This window comes from Heterodontus francisci, unplaced genomic scaffold (genome assembly GCF_036365525.1).
Source record: "Heterodontus francisci isolate sHetFra1 unplaced genomic scaffold, sHetFra1.hap1 HAP1_SCAFFOLD_1579, whole genome shotgun sequence".
NCBI lineage: Eukaryota > Metazoa > Chordata > Chondrichthyes > Heterodontiformes > Heterodontidae > Heterodontus > Heterodontus francisci.
The window spans coordinates 21,607-38,426 of record NW_027141056.1 but is presented as its reverse complement, the minus strand read 5'-3'; the positions used below and the strand labels follow the sequence as shown (position 1 = coordinate 38,426).

At 49.3% G+C, this 16,820-nt stretch overlaps 1 protein-coding gene across 1 annotated transcript in view; it reads right to left on the bottom strand.

The window, feature by feature from the left end:
- Positions 1–359: 359 nt before the first annotated feature.
- LOC137361896 (homer protein homolog 3-like) overlaps positions 360–16,820 on the bottom strand; it is a gene marked incomplete at its 5' end in the record, with an annotated part of 36,314 nt that continues 19,853 nt past the window's right edge. The window contains one exon of the mRNA XM_068026500.1: positions 360–1,015. The remainder of the gene's footprint in view (positions 1,016–16,820) is intronic.

Here is a 16,820-nt window from a genome sequence, read left to right as displayed (position 1 = left end):
AAACTGCGACTCTGTACAGTTACACAGTGAGTGACCATCACCCTGAATAAACAGCGACTCTGTACAGTTACACAGTGAGTGACCATCACCCTGAATAAACTGCGACTCTGTACAGTTACGCAGTGCGACCCTCACCCTGAATAAACGGTGACTCTGTACAGTTACGCAGTGCGACCCTCACCCTGAATAAACTGTGACTCCGTACAGTTGTACAGTCAGTGATCCTCACCCTGAATAAACTGTGACTCCGTACAGTTGTAGTCAGTGATCATTACCCTGCTGAATTTGATGTTCAGCAATCTAAGATGAGTTTTGATAATGAAAGAAACAGATGCCAAGAAAGTTCTAAAGATGGATTTTATTTATTATGAACAGAGGAACACACACCTATAAATTCTTAATTCACTGTTTAAAAGACTCATATCGGATTGAATTATTAACTAATACTAGACTAGATTTATACAAACTTAAAATCTTGCAATCTGAAGCTAGACGTTGAAATACTGCATCTCAATCGTGTCGATATTGTGTGCTTGTATTCCGGTGGATACAGTCATACACACTACCTATGGAGTATATATTGTGTACATACTGCATATGTACTCTGGCTGTGCTGCCTAAAATGTGCATACTGCAGAGGTGCCATGTACACACTGCGTATATACTAGGTGTAGGCTGGATATGTAGTGTTCAAAATGTGTGTAACCTGATTATAAATTGCACAATTTAATAAATTTCTAATACATTGACAATTTTTTTAACACAAATATCAAAGATCTCCCAGTGGTTTTATTGTAGCCCATATTGAATTGTTAATTCTAATTATTAAAACTAGGATTAAATACCATATGGATTGCTTGTGCTAAACAATGTTGTGATGTTTTGACACAAAGTGTGGTTTTGATGGTTGCTGTGTAGCCTGATAGTTTTCACTGCCTCACCATCAGGCGCTGGGTCAGTCTCCTGGTCACTGTTGTTCTTCATAAGCAGGGCCGATGTGAGTTTATGGCTCCCCCTGTGTTTAAACAGCCTGTCAGTCATCCAGGTTGCAGTTTTTAGCTTCTTTCATTCCCAACAAAGGTGCAGTGACTAAACTGTGTGTGAATATGAGAGTGTGTGTGAGTCCAGTCTCTAGGACTTGGGGTTAGGGTTTAGAGGACTGGGGGCGAGGGGATTGGCTTCAGTTTATTTTGGGGTTATTTTTGCATGTTAAGAAAATTGCAATGCAAGTGTCTAATTAGCACAGTGTTCACCTGGAGAGTGTTGGCTCTGGAAAGAGCTAAATATTGATTTTATCAATTTGGCAAAAGTGACAAAAATAAGAAATTCAACATTTTTCTGTTGCCATCAGAAACAGCAGTGGATGACAGATTCACGTCAGCAGTGCGCTCCAGGCAAACAGCGAAACCGAGCAATTCATTTATTCCATCACCGAACTGATGGCACTGAGAAACAGAGGCAGATGCCTGCAGCGTACTAAACACAAAACTCCACTCAGCATATCATAGCAAAGCCAGGGACATGGAAATAAAAACACGGAGATGTCAAAGAGGCTGTGTCGAGACTCGACTGTGCAGTCTCAAAATTACCTCGAGTGTGGAGGGGATATTTAACCAATGATATCAAGGTCCCAGCCGAAAACTCCACATGGGCAATGTTAGAGTTGGGGTCACTGGACAGAGATCAGGAGCAGGAACCCTGGCTGATTTCCCCCCCACTCTCTAACCCAGGGGTCTCTGGACAGTGATCAGGAGCAGGAACCCTGGCTGATTTCCCCTCTCTCTAACCCAGGGTCAGACAGTGATCAGGAGCAGGAACCCTGGCTGATTTCCCCGCTCTCTCTAACCCAGGGGTCTCTGGACAGTGATCAGGAGCAGGAACCCTGGCTGATTTCCCCCCTCTCTCTAACCCAGGGTCACTGGACAGTGATCAGGAGCAGGAACCCTGGCTGATTTCCCCTCTCTCTAACCCAGGGTCACTGGACAGAGATCAGGAGCAGGAACCCTGGCTGATTTCTCCTCTCTCTAACCCAGGGTCACTGGACAGTGATCAGGAGCAGGAACCCTGGCTGATTTCCCCCCCTCTCTCTAACTCAGGGGTCACTGGACAGTGATCAGGAGCAGGAACCCTGGCTGATTTCCCCTCTCTCTAACCCAGGGGTCTCTGGACAGAGATCAGGAGCAGGAACCCTGGCTGATTTCCCCTCTCTCTAACCCAGGGGTCTCTGGACAGAGATCAGGAGCAGGAACCCTGGCTGATTTCCCCCACTGTCTCTAACCCAGGGGTCACTGGACAGAGATCAGGAGCAGGAACCCTGGCTGATTTCCCCTCTCTCTCTAACCCAGGGGTCTTTGGACAGTGATCAGGAGCAGGAACCCTGGCTGATTTCCCCTCTCTCTCTAACCCAGGGGTCACTGGACAGAGATCTGGAGCAGGAACCCTGGCTGATTTCCCCCTCTCTCTCTAACCCAGGGGTCTCTAGACAGAGATCAGGAGCAGGAACCCTGGCTGATTTCTCCTCTCTCTAACCCAGGGTTTTTGGACAGAGATCAGGAGCAGGAACCCTGGCTAATTTCCCCTCTCTCTCTAACCCAGGGGTCACTGGACAGAGATCAGGAGCAGGAACCCAGGCTGATTTCCCCCTCTCTCTAACCCAGGGGTCTCTGGACAGAGATCAGGAGCAGGAACCCTGGCTGATTTCCCCTCTCTCTCTAACCCAGGGGTCTCTGGACAGTGATCAGGAGCAGGAACCCTGGCTGATTTCCCCTCTCTCTAACCCAGGGTCACTGGACAGAGATCAGGAGCAGGAACCCTGGCTGATTTCCCCTCTCTCTAACCCAGGGTCACTGGACAGTGATCAGGAGCAGGAACCCTGGCTGATTTCCCCCCCTCTCTCTAACCCAGGGGTCACTGGACAGTGATCAGGAGCAGGAGCAGGAACCCTGGCTGATTTCCTCTCTCTCTAACCCAGGGGTCACTGGACAGAGATCAGGAGCAGGAACCCGGGCTGATTTCCCCCTCTCTCTCACCCAGGGGTCACTGGACGGTGATCAGGAGCAGGAACCCTGGCTGATTTCCCCCACTGTCTCCAACCCAGGGGTCACTGGACAGAGATCAGGAGCAGGAACCCTGGCTGATTTCCCCCCCTCTAACCCAGGGGTCTCTGGACAGAGATCAGGAGCAGGAACCCTGGCTGATTTCCCCCACTCTCTCTAACCCAGGGGTCACTGGACAGAGATCAGGAGCAGGAACCCTGGCTGATTTCCCTTCTCTCTAACCCAGGGGTCTCTGGACAGAGATCAGGAGCAGGAACCCTGGCTGATTTCCCCCCCTCTCTCTAACCCAGGGGTCACTGGACAGAGATCAGGAGCAGGAACCCTGGCTGATTTCCCCCCCTCTCTCTAACCCAGGGGTCACTGGACAGAGATCAGGAGCAGGAACCCTGGCTGATCTCCCACCCTCTCTCTAACCCAGGGGTCTCTGGACAGAGATCAGGAGCAGGAACCCTGGCTGATTTCCCCCCCTCTCTCTAACCCAGGGGTCACTGGACAGAGATCAGGAGCAGGAACCCTGGCTGATTTCCCCTCTCTCTCTAACCCAGGGGTCACTGGACAGTGATCAGGAGCAGGAACCCTGGCTGATTTCCCTTCTCTCTTACCCAGGGGTCTCTGGACAGTGATCAGGAGCAGGAACCCTGGCTGATTTCTCCTCTCTCTAACCCAGGGTCACTGGACAGTGATCAGGAGCAGGAGCAGGAACCCTGGCTGATTTCCCCCCCTCTCTCTAACTCAGGGGTCACTGGACAGTGATCAGGAGCAGGAACCCTGGCTGATTTCCCCTCTCTCTAACCCAGGGGTCTCTGGACAGAGATCAGGAGCAGGAACCCTGGCTGATTTCCCCCACTGTCTCTAACCCAGGGGTCTCTGGACAGTGATCAGGAGCAGGAACCCTGGCTGATTTCCCCTCTCTCTAACCCAGGGTCACTGGACAGAGATCAGGAGCAGGAACCCTGGCTGATTTCCCCCCCTCTCTCTAACCCAGGGGTCACTGGACAGTGATCAGGAGCAGGAGCCCTGGCTGATTTCCCCCCCTCTCTCTAACCCAGGGGTCACTGGACAGAGATCTGGAGCAAGAACCCTGGCTGATTTCCCCCTCTCTCTCTAACCCAGGGGTCACTAGACAGAGATCAGGAGCAGGAACCCTGGCTGATTTCTCCTCTCTCTAACCCAGGGTTTTTAGACAGAGATCAGGAGCAGGAACCCTGGCTAATTTCCCCTCTCTCTCTAACCCAGGGGTCACTGGACAGAGATCAGGAGCAGGAACCCAGGCTGATTTCCCCATCTCTCTCACCCAGGGGTCTCTGGACAGAGATCAGGAGCAGGAACCCTGGCTGATTTCCCCTCTCTCTCTAACCCAGGGGTCTCTGGACAGTGATCAGGAGCAGGAACCCTGGCTGATTTCCCCTCTCTCTAACCCAGGGGTGACTGGACAGTGATCAGGAGCAGGAACCCTGGCTGATTTCCCCCCCTCTCTAACCCAGGGTCACTGGACAGTGATCAGGAGCAGGAACCCTGGCTGATTTCCCCCCCTCTCTCTAACCCAGGGGTCACTGGACAGAGATCAGGAGCAGGAACCCGGGCTGATTTCCCCCCCTCTAACCCAGGGGTCTCTGGACAGAGATCAGGAGCAGGAACCCTGGCTGATTTCCCCCACTCTCTCTAACCCAGGGGTCACTGGACAGAGATCAGGAGCAGGAACCCTGGCTGATTTCCCTTCTCTCTAACCCAGGGGTCTCTGGACAGAGATCAGGAGCAGGAACCCTGGCTGATTTCCCCCCCCTCTCTCTAACCCAGGGGTCACTGGACAGAGATCAGGAGCAGGAACCCTGGCTGATCTCCCCCCCTCTCTCTAACCCAGGGGTCTCTGGACAGAGATCAGGAGCAGGAACCCTGGCTGATTTCCCCCCCCTCTCTCTAACCCAGGGGTCACTGGACAGAGATCAGGAGCAGGAACCCTGGCTGATCTCCCCCCCTCTCTCTAACCCAGGGGTCTCTGGACAGAGATCAGGAGCAGGAACCCTGGCTGATTTCCCCCCCCTCTCTCTAACCCAGGGGTCACTGGACAGAGATCAGGAGCAGGAACCCTGGCTGATCTCCCCCCCTCTCTCTAACCCAGGGGTCTCTGGACAGAGATCAGGAGCAGGAACCCTGGCTGATTTCCCCCCCTCTCTCTAACCCAGGGGTCACTGGACAGAGATCAGGAGCAGGAACCCTGGCTGATTTCCCCTCTCTCTCTAACCCAGGGGTCACTGGACAGTGATCAGGAGCAGGAACCCTGGCTGATTTCCCTTCTCTCTTACCCAGGGGTCTCTGGACAGTGATCAGGAGCAGGAACCCTGGCTGATTTCCCTTCTCTCTAACCCAGGGGTCTCTGGACAGAGATCAGGAGCAGGAACCCTGGCTGATTTCCCCCCCTCTCTCTAACCCAGGGGTCACTGGACAGAGATCAGGAGCAGGAACCCAGGCTGATTTCCCCCTCTCTCTAACCCAGGGGTCTCTGGACAGAGATCAGGAGCAGGAACCCTGGCTGATTTCCCCTCTCTCTCTAACCCAGGGGTCTCTGGACAGTGATCAGGAGCAGGAACCCTGGCTGATTTCCCCTCTCTCTAACCCAGGGTCACTGGACAGAGATCAGGAGCAGGAACCCTGGCTGATTTCCCCTCTCTCTAACCCAGGGTCACTGGACAGTGATCAGGAGCAGGAACCCTGGCTGATTTCCCCCCCTCTCTCTAACCCAGGGGTCACTGGACAGTGATCAGGAGCAGGAACCCTGGCTGATTGCCTCTCTCTCTAATTGTAGCTCTGACTTCTCCCTGACTGAAGTCAGCATTGAGGTCAGCAACATGACCTAATTAACCTGTTGAAACACTGACAGAATTCAAGATTAACATTACAGATTAACATTTACTAGTGGAGTTGAATCAGAGACGAGGTCGGTGAGGCCACGTGCAGAAATCAGTCACTCAAACCGATCAATTTCTCTCAGTCTGACTAGGAAATCTCCTCGCTCCAGCCCCCTTCCTGCACAGCCCTCAAGCCAGGACGTCCTGTAAACACTGCACAGAACAGAACACAGCGACAACACATCGAGCTTCCTTAATGTAAACATAAGCTCAGTTATAGCCTCGTCAAATCTTAACTATGGCACACATCTAAAGCTAACCCAATCTACCTTCTCCCCAGGTGAACATCTGAGATAAATCTACCAGCTTGCTGTCGACTACAGATAGGGTGAGAAAACCTGTCGAGATTAATCCATAAACTGCAACACACACTCAGCAACTGGCTCATTGAATCATTAAAAAGCTACTGAGGGCATAGCCTGACACATAGCCTGGCAATCAGAGACACTCCACACAACCAGATGTTATCACAATTGAAACTGGTGGGATAAAAGGGATATTGGGCAGTGTGGACAGTAATAGGCTAAAGTTCAGAAAGCAGAGAGTGGTGGAGAGCAGTTGTTTTTCAGACTGGAAGGAGTGACACACTGGGGGTGTTTCCCCAAGGGTTGATGTTGGGGTCAATGCTCGTTGATATATATTAATGACCTGAGTTTGGATATACAGTGCATAATTTCAAAGTTCGCAGATACTCCGAAACATGGAGGTTTAGTAAACAGTGAGGAGGATAGTAACAGACTTCAGGACGACAGAGACTGGTGAAATGGACAGAAAAAAATGAAATTTAATGCAAACTTAGAGTGTGAAGTATTACATTTTGGAAGGAAGAATCAGCAGAGCAAATAAATTAAATCGTTCAATTTTAAGGGGGTGCAGAGAGACCTGGGGGTGTCTGTACACAAATCTTTGAAGGTGACAGGACAGGATGATAAGGCTGTGAAAAAGCAATGAATCAATGGGTTTACAAACAGACACATTTGATGACAAAATCAAAGAAATTGTGCTAAACCTTTATAAAACTGGTTATGCTTCAGCTGGAGAATTGTGTCCAATTCTGGGCAGCGCACTTTAAAAAGGATGTGAAGACCTTGGAGAGGGAGCAGAGGAGATTTACTGGAATGGCTCCGGGATGAGAGATTTCAGTTAATGAGGAGTGTCTGGAGGAACTGGGATTGTTCTCCTTACAGCAGAGAAGATTAAGGGGAGATTTAATAAAGGTGTTCAAAATCATGAAGGATTCTGATAGAGTAAATAAGAAGAAACTGTTTCCAGTGGCAGGAGGGTCAGTAATCAGAGGGACACAGATTTAATTTAACAGGCAGAAGTGAGACGAGGAGAAATTTTTTCTTTCACAGCAAGTTGTTGTGATCTGGAACACGCTTCCTGAAAGGGTGGTGGAAGCAGATTCATTGGGAAACACTTCAAATAATGGGAAAAGAGCAAGGAAATAATTGGATACTGTTTTAGATGAGCCAGCACAAGGACAATGCAACAAAGGGCTTCTGTCAGTGGTGGGATTCCAGTGAGATCCACATGATGAACACTCCACCCATGAGGGCAAAAGTAAACAGCAACAACCAATTCACACCATCTGGATAGCAAAGGATCAGACAAAGAAAATCAATCAATCGGATATATCAGAGTGTTACAGTGAGGGGGTGTGGGATATATCAGAGTGTTACAGTGAGGGGGTGTGGGGTATATCAGACTGTTACAGTGAGGGGTGTGGGATATATCAGAGTGTTACTGTGAGGGGGGTGGGGTATATCAGAGTGTTACAGTAAGGGGTGTGGGATAGATCAGAGTGTTACAGTGAGGGGTGTGGGATATATCAGAGTGTTACAGTGAAGGGGTGTGGGTTATATCAGACTGTTACAGTGAGGGGTGTGGGATATATCAGAGTGTTACTGTGAGGGGGGTGGGGTATATCAGAGTGTTACAGTAAGGGGGGTGGGGTATATCAGAGTCCAACAGTGAGGGGTGTGGGATATATCAGAGTGTTACAGTGAGGGGTGTGGGATATATCAGAGTGTTACAGTGAGGGGTGTGGGATATATCAGTGTTACAGTGAGGGGTGTGGGGTATATCAGAGTGTTACAGTGAGGGGTGTGGGATATATCAGTGTTACAGTGAGGGGGGTGGGGTATATCAGAGTCTTACAGTGAGGGGGTGGGATATATCAGAGTGTTACAGTGAGGGGTGTGGGGTATATCAGAGTGTTACAGTGAGGGGTGTGGGATATATCAGAGTGTTACAGTGAGGGGTGTGGGATATATCAGAGTGTTACAGTGAGGGGTGTGGGATATATCAGAGTGTTACAGTGAGGGGTGTGGGGTATATCAGAGAATTACAGTGAAGGGGTGTGGGATATATCAGAGAATTACAGTGAAGGGGTGTGGGATATATCAGAGAATTACAGTGAAGGGGTGTGGGATATATCAGAGAATTACAGTGAAGGGGTGTGGGATATATCAGAATTACAGTGAAGGGGTGTGGGATATATCAGAGTGTTACAGTGAAGGGGTGTGGGATATATCAGGGTGTTACAGTGAGGGGTGTGGGATATATCAGAGAATTACAGTGAAGGGGTGTGGGATATATCAGAGAATTACAGTGAAGGGGTGTGGGATATATCAGAGTGTTACAGTGAAGGGGTGTGGGATATATCAGAGAATTACAGTGAAGGGGTGTGGGATATATCAGAGAATTACAGTGAAGGGGTGTGGGATATATCAGAGTGTTACAGTGAGGGGTGTGGGATATATCAGAGAATTACAGTGAAGGGGTGTGGGATATATCAGAGAATTACAGTGAAGGGGTGTGGGATATATCAGAGTGTTTACAGTGAGGGGTGTGGGATATATCAGAGTGTTACAGTGAGGGGTGTGGGATATATCAGAGTGTTACAGTGAGGGGTGTGGGATATATCAGAGTGTTACAGTGAGGGGTGTGGGATATATCAGAGTGTTACAGTGAGGGGTGTGGGATAAATCAGAATGTTACAGAGAGGGGTGTGGGATATATCAGAGTGTTACAGTGAGGGGTGTGGGATCTATCAGAGTGTTACAGTGAGGGGTGTGGGATATATCAGAGTGTTACAGTGAGGGGTGTGGGATATATCAGAATGTTACAGAGAGGGGTGTGGGATATATCAGAGTGTTACAGAGAGGGGTGTGGGATATATCAGAGTGTTACAGTGAGGGGTGTGGGATATATCAGAGTGTTACAGTGAGGGGTGTGGGATATATCAGAGTGTTACAGTGAGGGGTGTGGGATATATCAGAGAATTACAGTGAAGGGGTGTGGGATATATCAGAGTGTTACAGTGAGGGGTGTGGGATATATCAGAGAATTACAGTGAAGGGGTGTGGGATATATCAGAGAATTACAGTGAAGGGGTGTGGGATATATCAGAGTGTTACAGTGAGGGGTGTGGGATATATCAGAGAATTACAGTGAAGGGGTGTGGGATATATCAGAGAATTACAGTGAAGGGGTGTGGGATATATCAGAGTGTTACAGTGAGGGGTGTGGGATATATCAGAGTGTTTACAGTGAAGGGGTGTGGGATATATCAGAGTGTTACAGTGAGGGGTGTGGGATATATCAGAGTGTTTACAGTGAGGGGTGTGGGATATATCAGAGTGTTACAGTGAGGGGTGTGGGATATATCAGAGTGTTTACAGTGAGGGGTGTGGGATATATCAGAGTGTTTACAGTGAGGGGTGTGGGATATATCAGAGTGTTACAGTGAGGGGTGTGGGATATATCAGAGTGTTTACAGTGAGGGGTGTGGGATATATCAGAGTGTTACAGTGAGGGGTGTGGGATATATCAGAGTGTTACAGTGAGGGATGTGGGATATATCAGAGTGTTACAGTGAGGGGTGTGGGATATATCAGTGTAACAGTGAGGGGTGTGGGATACATCAGAGTGTTACTGTGATAGGTGTGGGATATATCAGTGTGTGACTGTGAGGGGTGTGGGATATATCAGTGTGTTACAGTGAGGGGGGTGGGATATATCAGAGTGTTTACAGTGAGGGGTGTGGGATATATCAGAGTGTTACTGTGAGGGGGGTGGGATATATCAGAGTGTTACTGTGAGGGGGGTGGGATATATCAGAGTGTTACAGTGAGGGGTGTGGGATATATCAGAGTGTTACTGTGAGGGGGGTGGGATATATCAGAGTGTTACTGTGAGGGGGGTGGGATATATCAGAGTGTTACAGTGAGGGGTGTGGGATATATCAGAGTGTTACTGTGAGGGGGGTGGGATATATCAGAGTGTTACTGTGAGGGGGGTGGGATATATCAGAGTGTTACTGTGAGGGGTGTGGGATATATCAGAGTATTACAGTGAGGGGTGTGGGATATATCAGAGTGTTACTGTGAGGGGGGTGGGGTATATCAGAGAATTACAGTGAGGGGGGTGGGGTATATCAGAGTGTTACAGTGAGGGGTGCAGGGTATATCAGAGTGTTACAGTGAGGGGTGCGGGGTATATCAGAGTCTTACAGTGAGGGGGGGTGGGATATTTCAGAGTCTTACAGTGAGGGGGGGTGGGATATTTCAGAGTCTTACAGTGAGGGGGGTGGGATATATCAGAGTCTTGCAGTGAGGATGGTGGGATATTTCAGAGTCTTACAGTGAGGGGGGTGGGATATATCAGAGTCTTGCAGTGAGGGGGGTGGGATATTTCAGAGTCTTACAGTGAGGGAGGTGGGATATTTCAGAGTCTTACAGTGAGGGGGTGGGATATTTCAGAGTCTTACAGTGAGGGGGGTGGGATATTTCAGAGTCTTACAGTGAGGGGGGTGGGATATTTCAGAGTCTGACAGTGAGGGGGCTGGGATATTTCAGAGTCTGACAGTGAGGGGGTGGGATATATCAGTGTGTTACACTGAGGGGTGTGGGGTATATCAGAGTGTTACAGTGAGGGATGTGGGGTATATCAGTGTGTTACAGTGAGGGGTGTGGGGTATATCAGAGTGTTGCAGTGAGGGGTGTGGGGTATATCAGAGTGTTGCAGTGAGGGGTGTGGGGTATATCAGAGTGTAACAGTGAAGGGTGTGGGGTGTATCAGAGTGTAACAGTGAAGGGTGTGGGATATATCAGAGTGTTACAGTGAGGGGTGTGGGGTATATCAGAGTGTTACAGTGAGGGGTGTGGGATATATCAGAGTGTTACAGTGAGGGGGTGGGATATATCAGAGTGTTACAGTGAGGGGAGTGGGGTATATCAGTGTGTTACAGTGAGGGGTGTGGGGTATATCAGAATGTTACAGTGAGGGGTGTGGGGTATATCAGAGTGTTACAGTGAGGGGTGTGGGATATATCAGAGTGTTACAGTGAGGGGTGTTGGGTATATCAGAGTGTTACAGTGAGGGGTGTGGGATATATCAGAGTGTTACAGTGAGGGGGGTGGGATATATCAGAGTGTTACAGTGAGGGGTGTGGGGTATATCAGTGTGTTACAGTGAGGGGTGTGGGGTATATCAGAATGTTACAGTGAGGGGTGTGGGGTGTATCAGAGTGTTACAGTGAGGGGTGTGGGGTATATCAGTGTGTTACAGTGAGGGGTGTGGGTTATATCAGAGTGTTACAGTGAGGGGTGTGGGGTATATCAGAGTGTTACAGTGAGGGGTGTGGGGTATATCAGAGTGTTACAGTGAGGGGTGTGGGGTATATCAGTGTGTTACAGTGAGGGGTGTGGGGTATATCAGAGTGTTACAGTGAGGGGTGTGGGGTATATCAGTGTGTTACAGTGAGGGGTGTGGGGTATATCAGAATGTTACAGTGAGGGGTGTGGGATATATCAGAGTGTTACAGTGAGGGGTGTGGGGTATATCAGTGTGTTACAGTGAGGGGTGTGGGGTATATCAGAATGTTACAGTGAGGGGTGTGGGATATATCAGAGTGTTACAGTGAGGGGTGTGGGGTATATCAGTGTGTTACAGTGAGGGGTGTGGGGTATATCAGAATGTTACAGTGAGGGGTGTGGGGTATATCAGTGTGTTACAGTGAGGGGGTGTGGGTTATATCAGAGTGTTACAGTGAGGGGTGTGGGGTATATCAGTGTGTTACAGTGAGGGGGTGTGGGTTATATCAGAGTGTTACAGTGAGGGGTGTGGGGTATATCAGAGTGTTACAGTGAGGGGGTGTGGGTTATATCAAAGTGTTACAGTGAGGGGTGTGGGGTATATCAGTGTGTTACAGTGAGGGGGTGTGGGTTATATCAAAGTGTTACAGTGAGGGGTGTGGGGTATATCAGTGTGTTACAGTGAGGGGGTGTGGGTTATATCAGTGTGTTACAGTGAGGGGTGTGGGGTATATCAGAATGTTACAGTGAAGGGTGTGGAATATTTCAGAGTCTTACAGTGAGGGGGGTGGGATATTTCAGAGTCTTACAGTGAGGGGGGTGGGATATTTCAGAGTCTTACAGTGAGGGGGGTGGGATATATCAGAGTCTTACAGTGAGGGGGGTGGGATATTTCAGAGTCTTACAGTGAGGGGGGTGGGATATTTCAGAGTCTTACAGTGAGGGGGGTGGGATATTTCAGAGTCTTACAGTGAGGGGGGTGGGATATTTCAGAGTCTTACAGTGAGGGGGTGGGATATATCAGAGTCTTACAGTGAGGGGGGGTGGGATATTTCAGAGTCTTACAGTGAGGGGGGTGGGGTATATCAGTGTGTTACAGTGAGGGGGGTGGGATATTTCAGAGTCTTACAGTGAGGGGGGTGGGGTATATCAGAGTGTTACAGTGAGGGGTGTGGGATATTTCAGAGTCTTACAGTGAGGGGTGTGGGATATATCAGTGTGTTACAGTGAGGGGGGTGGGATATTTCAGAGTCTTACAGTGAGCGGGGTGGGATATTTCAGAGTCTTACAGTGAGAGGGGTGGGATATTTCAGTCTTACAGTGAGGGGGGTGGGGTATATCAGAGTGTTACAGTGAGGGGGGTGGGATATATCGGAGTCTTGCAGTGAGGGGGGTGGGATATTTCAGAGTCTTACAGTGAGTGGGGTGGGATATTTCAGAGTCTTACAGTGAGGGGGGTGGGATATTTCAGAGTCTTACAGTGAGAGGGGGTGGGGTATATCAGTGTGTTACAGTGAGGGGTGTGGGGTATATCTGAGTGTTACAGTGAGGGATGTGGGGGACATCAGTGTGTTACAGTGAGGGGTGTGGGGTATATCAGTGTGTTACAGTGAGGGGTGTGGGATATATCAGAGTGTTACAGTGAGGGATGTGGGGGACATCAGTGTGTTACAGTGAGGGGTGTGGGGTATATCAGTGTGTTACAGTGAGGGGTGTGCGGTATATCAGAGTGTTACAGTGAGGGGTGTGGGGTATATCAGAGTGTTGCGGTGAGGGGTATATCAGAGTGTTACAGTGAGGGGTGTGCGGTATATCAGTGTGTTACAGTGAAGGGTGTGCAGTATATCAGAGTGTTACAGTGAGGGGTGTGGGGTATATCAGAGTGTTGCGGTGAGGGGTGTGGGGTATATCAGAGTGTTACAGTGAGGGGTGTGCGGTATATCAGAGTGTTACAGTGAGGGGTGTGCGGTATATCAGAGTGTTACAGTGAGGGGTGTGGGGTATATCAGAGTGTTACAGTGAGGGGTGTGGGATATATCAGAGTGTTACAATGAGGGGTGTGGGGTATATCAGAGTGTTACAGTGAGGGGTGTGGGATATATCAGTGTGTTACAGTGAGGGGTGTGGGATATATCAGTGTGTTACAGTGAGGGGTGTGGGGTATATCAGTGTGTTACAGTGAGGGGTGTGGGGTATATCAGTGTGTTACAGTGAGGGGTGTGGGGTATATCAGAGTGTTACAGTGAGGGGTGTGGGATATATCAGAGTGTTACAGTGAGGGGTGTGGGGTATATCAGTGTTACAGTGAGGGGTGTGGGATATATCAGAGAATTACAGTGAGGGGTGTGGGATACATCAGAGTGTTACAGTGAGGGGTGTGGGATATATCAGAGTGTTACTGTGAGGGGGGTGGGATATATCAGAGTATTACAGTGAGGGGTGTGGGATATATCAGAGTGTTACTGTGAGGGGGGTGGGATATATCAGAGTGTTACTGTGAGGGGGGTGGGATATATCAGAGTGTTTACAGTGAGGGGTGTGGGATATATCAGAGTATTACAGTGAGGGGTGTGGGATATATCAGAGTGTTACTGTGAGGGGGGTGGGATATATCAGAGTGTTACTGTGAGGGGGGTGGGATATATCAGAGTGTTTACAGTGAGGGGTGTGGGATATATCAGAGAATTACAGTGAGGGGGGTGAGGTATATCAGAGTGTTACAGTGAGGGGTGCAGGGTATATCAGAGTGTTACAGTGAGGGGTGCGGGGTATATCAGAGTCTTACAGTGAGGGGGGGTGGGATATTTCAGAGTCTTACAGTGAGGGGGGTGGGATATATCAGAGTCTTGCAGTGAGGATGGTGGGATATTTCAGAGTCTTACAGTGAGGGGGGTGGGATATATCAGAGTCTTGCAGTGAGGGGGGTGGGATATTTCAGAGTCTTACAGTGAGGGAGGTGGGATATTTCAGAGTCTTACAGTGAGGGGGTGGGATATTTCAGAGTCTTACAGTGAGGGGGGTGGGATATTTCAGAGTCTTACAGTGAGGGGGGGTGGGATATTTCAGAGTCTGACAGTGAGGGGGCTGGGATATTTCAGAGTCTGACAGTGAGGGGGTGGGATATATCAGTGTGTTACAGTGAGGGGTGTGGGGTATATCAGAGTGTTACAGTGAGGGATGTGGGGTATATCAGTGTGTTACAGTGAAGGGTGTGGGGTATATCAGAGTGTTGCAGTGAGGGGTGTGGGGTATATCAGAGTGTTGCAGTGAGGGGTGTGGGATATATCAGAGTGTTACAGTGAGTTGTGTGGGGTATATCAGAGTGTTGCAGTGAGGGGTGTGGGATATATCAGTGTGTTACAGTGAGGGGTGTGGGGTATATCAGAGTGTTGCAGTGAGGGGTGTGGGATATATCAGAGTGTTACAGTGAGTTGTGTGGGGTATATCAGAGTGTTGCAGTGAGGGGTGTGGGATATATCAGTGTGTTACAGTGAGGGGTGTGGGGTATATCAGAGTGTTACAGTGAGGGATGTGGGGTATATCAGTGTGTTGCAGTGAGGGGTGTGGGGTATATCAGAGTGTTGCAGTGAGGGGTGTGGGATATATCAGTGTGTTACAGTGAGGGGTGTGGGGTATATCAGAGTGTTACAGTGAGGGATGTGGGGTATATCAGTGTGTTACAGTGAGGGGTGTGGGGTATATCAGAGTGTTGCAGTGAGGGGTGTGGGGTATATCAGAGTGTTGCAGTGAGGGGTGTGGGGTATATCAGAGTGTTGCAGTGAGGGGTGTGGGATATATCAGTGTGTTACAGTGAGGGGTGTGGGGTATATCAGAGTGTAACAGTGAAGGGTGTGGGGTGTATCAGAGTGTTACAGTGAGGGGTGTGGGATATATCAGAGTGTTGCAGTGAGGGGGGTGGGATATATCAGAGTGTTACAGTGAGGGGTGTGGGGTATATCAGTGTGTTACAGTGAGGGGTGTGGGGTATATCAGAGTGTTACAGTGAGGGGTGTGGGATATATCAGTGTGTTACAGTGAGGGGTGTGGGGTATATCAGAGTGTTACAGTGAGGGGTGTGGGGTATATCAGTGTGTTACAGTGAGGGGTGTGGGATATATCAAAGTGTTACAGTGAGGGGTGTGGGATATATCAGAGTGTTACAGTGAGGGGTGTGGGATATATCAGTGTGTTACAGTGAGGGGTGTGGGGTATATCAGAGTGTTACAGTGAGGGGTGTGGGATATATCAGTGTGTTGCAGTGAGGGGTGTGGGGTATATCAGAGTGTTACAGTGAGGGGTGTGGGGTATATCAGTGTGTTACAGTGAGGGGTGTGGGATATATCAGAGTGTTACAGTGAGGGGTGTGGGATATATCAGAGTGTTACAGTGAGGGGTGTGGGATATATCAGAGTGTTACAGTGAGGGGTGTGGGATATATCAGAGTGTTACAGTGAGGGGTGTGGGATATATCAGAGTGTTACAGTGAGGGGTGTGGGATATATCAGTGTGTTACAGTGAGGGGTGTGGGGTATATCAGAGTGTTACAGTGAGGGGTGTGGGATATATCAGTGTGTTGCAGTGAGGGGTGTGGGGTATATCAGAGTGTTACAGTGAGGGGTGTGGGATATATCAGAGTGTTACAGTGAGGGGTGTGGGATATATCAGTGTGTTGCAGTGAGGGGTGTGGGGTATATCAGAGTGTTACAGTGAGGGGTGTGGGATATATCAGTGTGTTACAGTGAGGGGTGTGGGATATATCAGTGTGTTTACAGTGAGGGATGTGGGGTATATCAGAGTGTTACAGTGAGGGGTGTGGGATATATCAGAGTGTTACAGTGAGAGGTGTGGGAGATATCAGAGTGTTACAGTGAGGTGTGTGGGAGATATCAGAGTGTTACAGTGAGGGGTGTGGGGCATATCAGAGAATTGGATAAGAGTTTGACGGAAGAATTGCAGAGCTGTGGTTGTGAGCAGTGGGTAACTGGATTGCTGCTTTAGTGGGAAGGGAGACTAAGCTATTGCTGGAACAAGCCTGCATTGTAGCTACTGGTTTCGCATGAAATGCTGATTCACAGAAATAATTGGGAGGTCAGTTCTGCTCGGATCCTGTTTCCTCATCTTACTCAGGCCTCGGTGAAACGGAAGTGGATTTAAGTGAAGTTTTAGCGATGGTTGTGGGGCAGTGATGGAAGCAATTGAAGCATTGCTGTGAGTGAGGGAGTTCCAGGAAACAAGGAGAACTGCCATCAGTATCACAC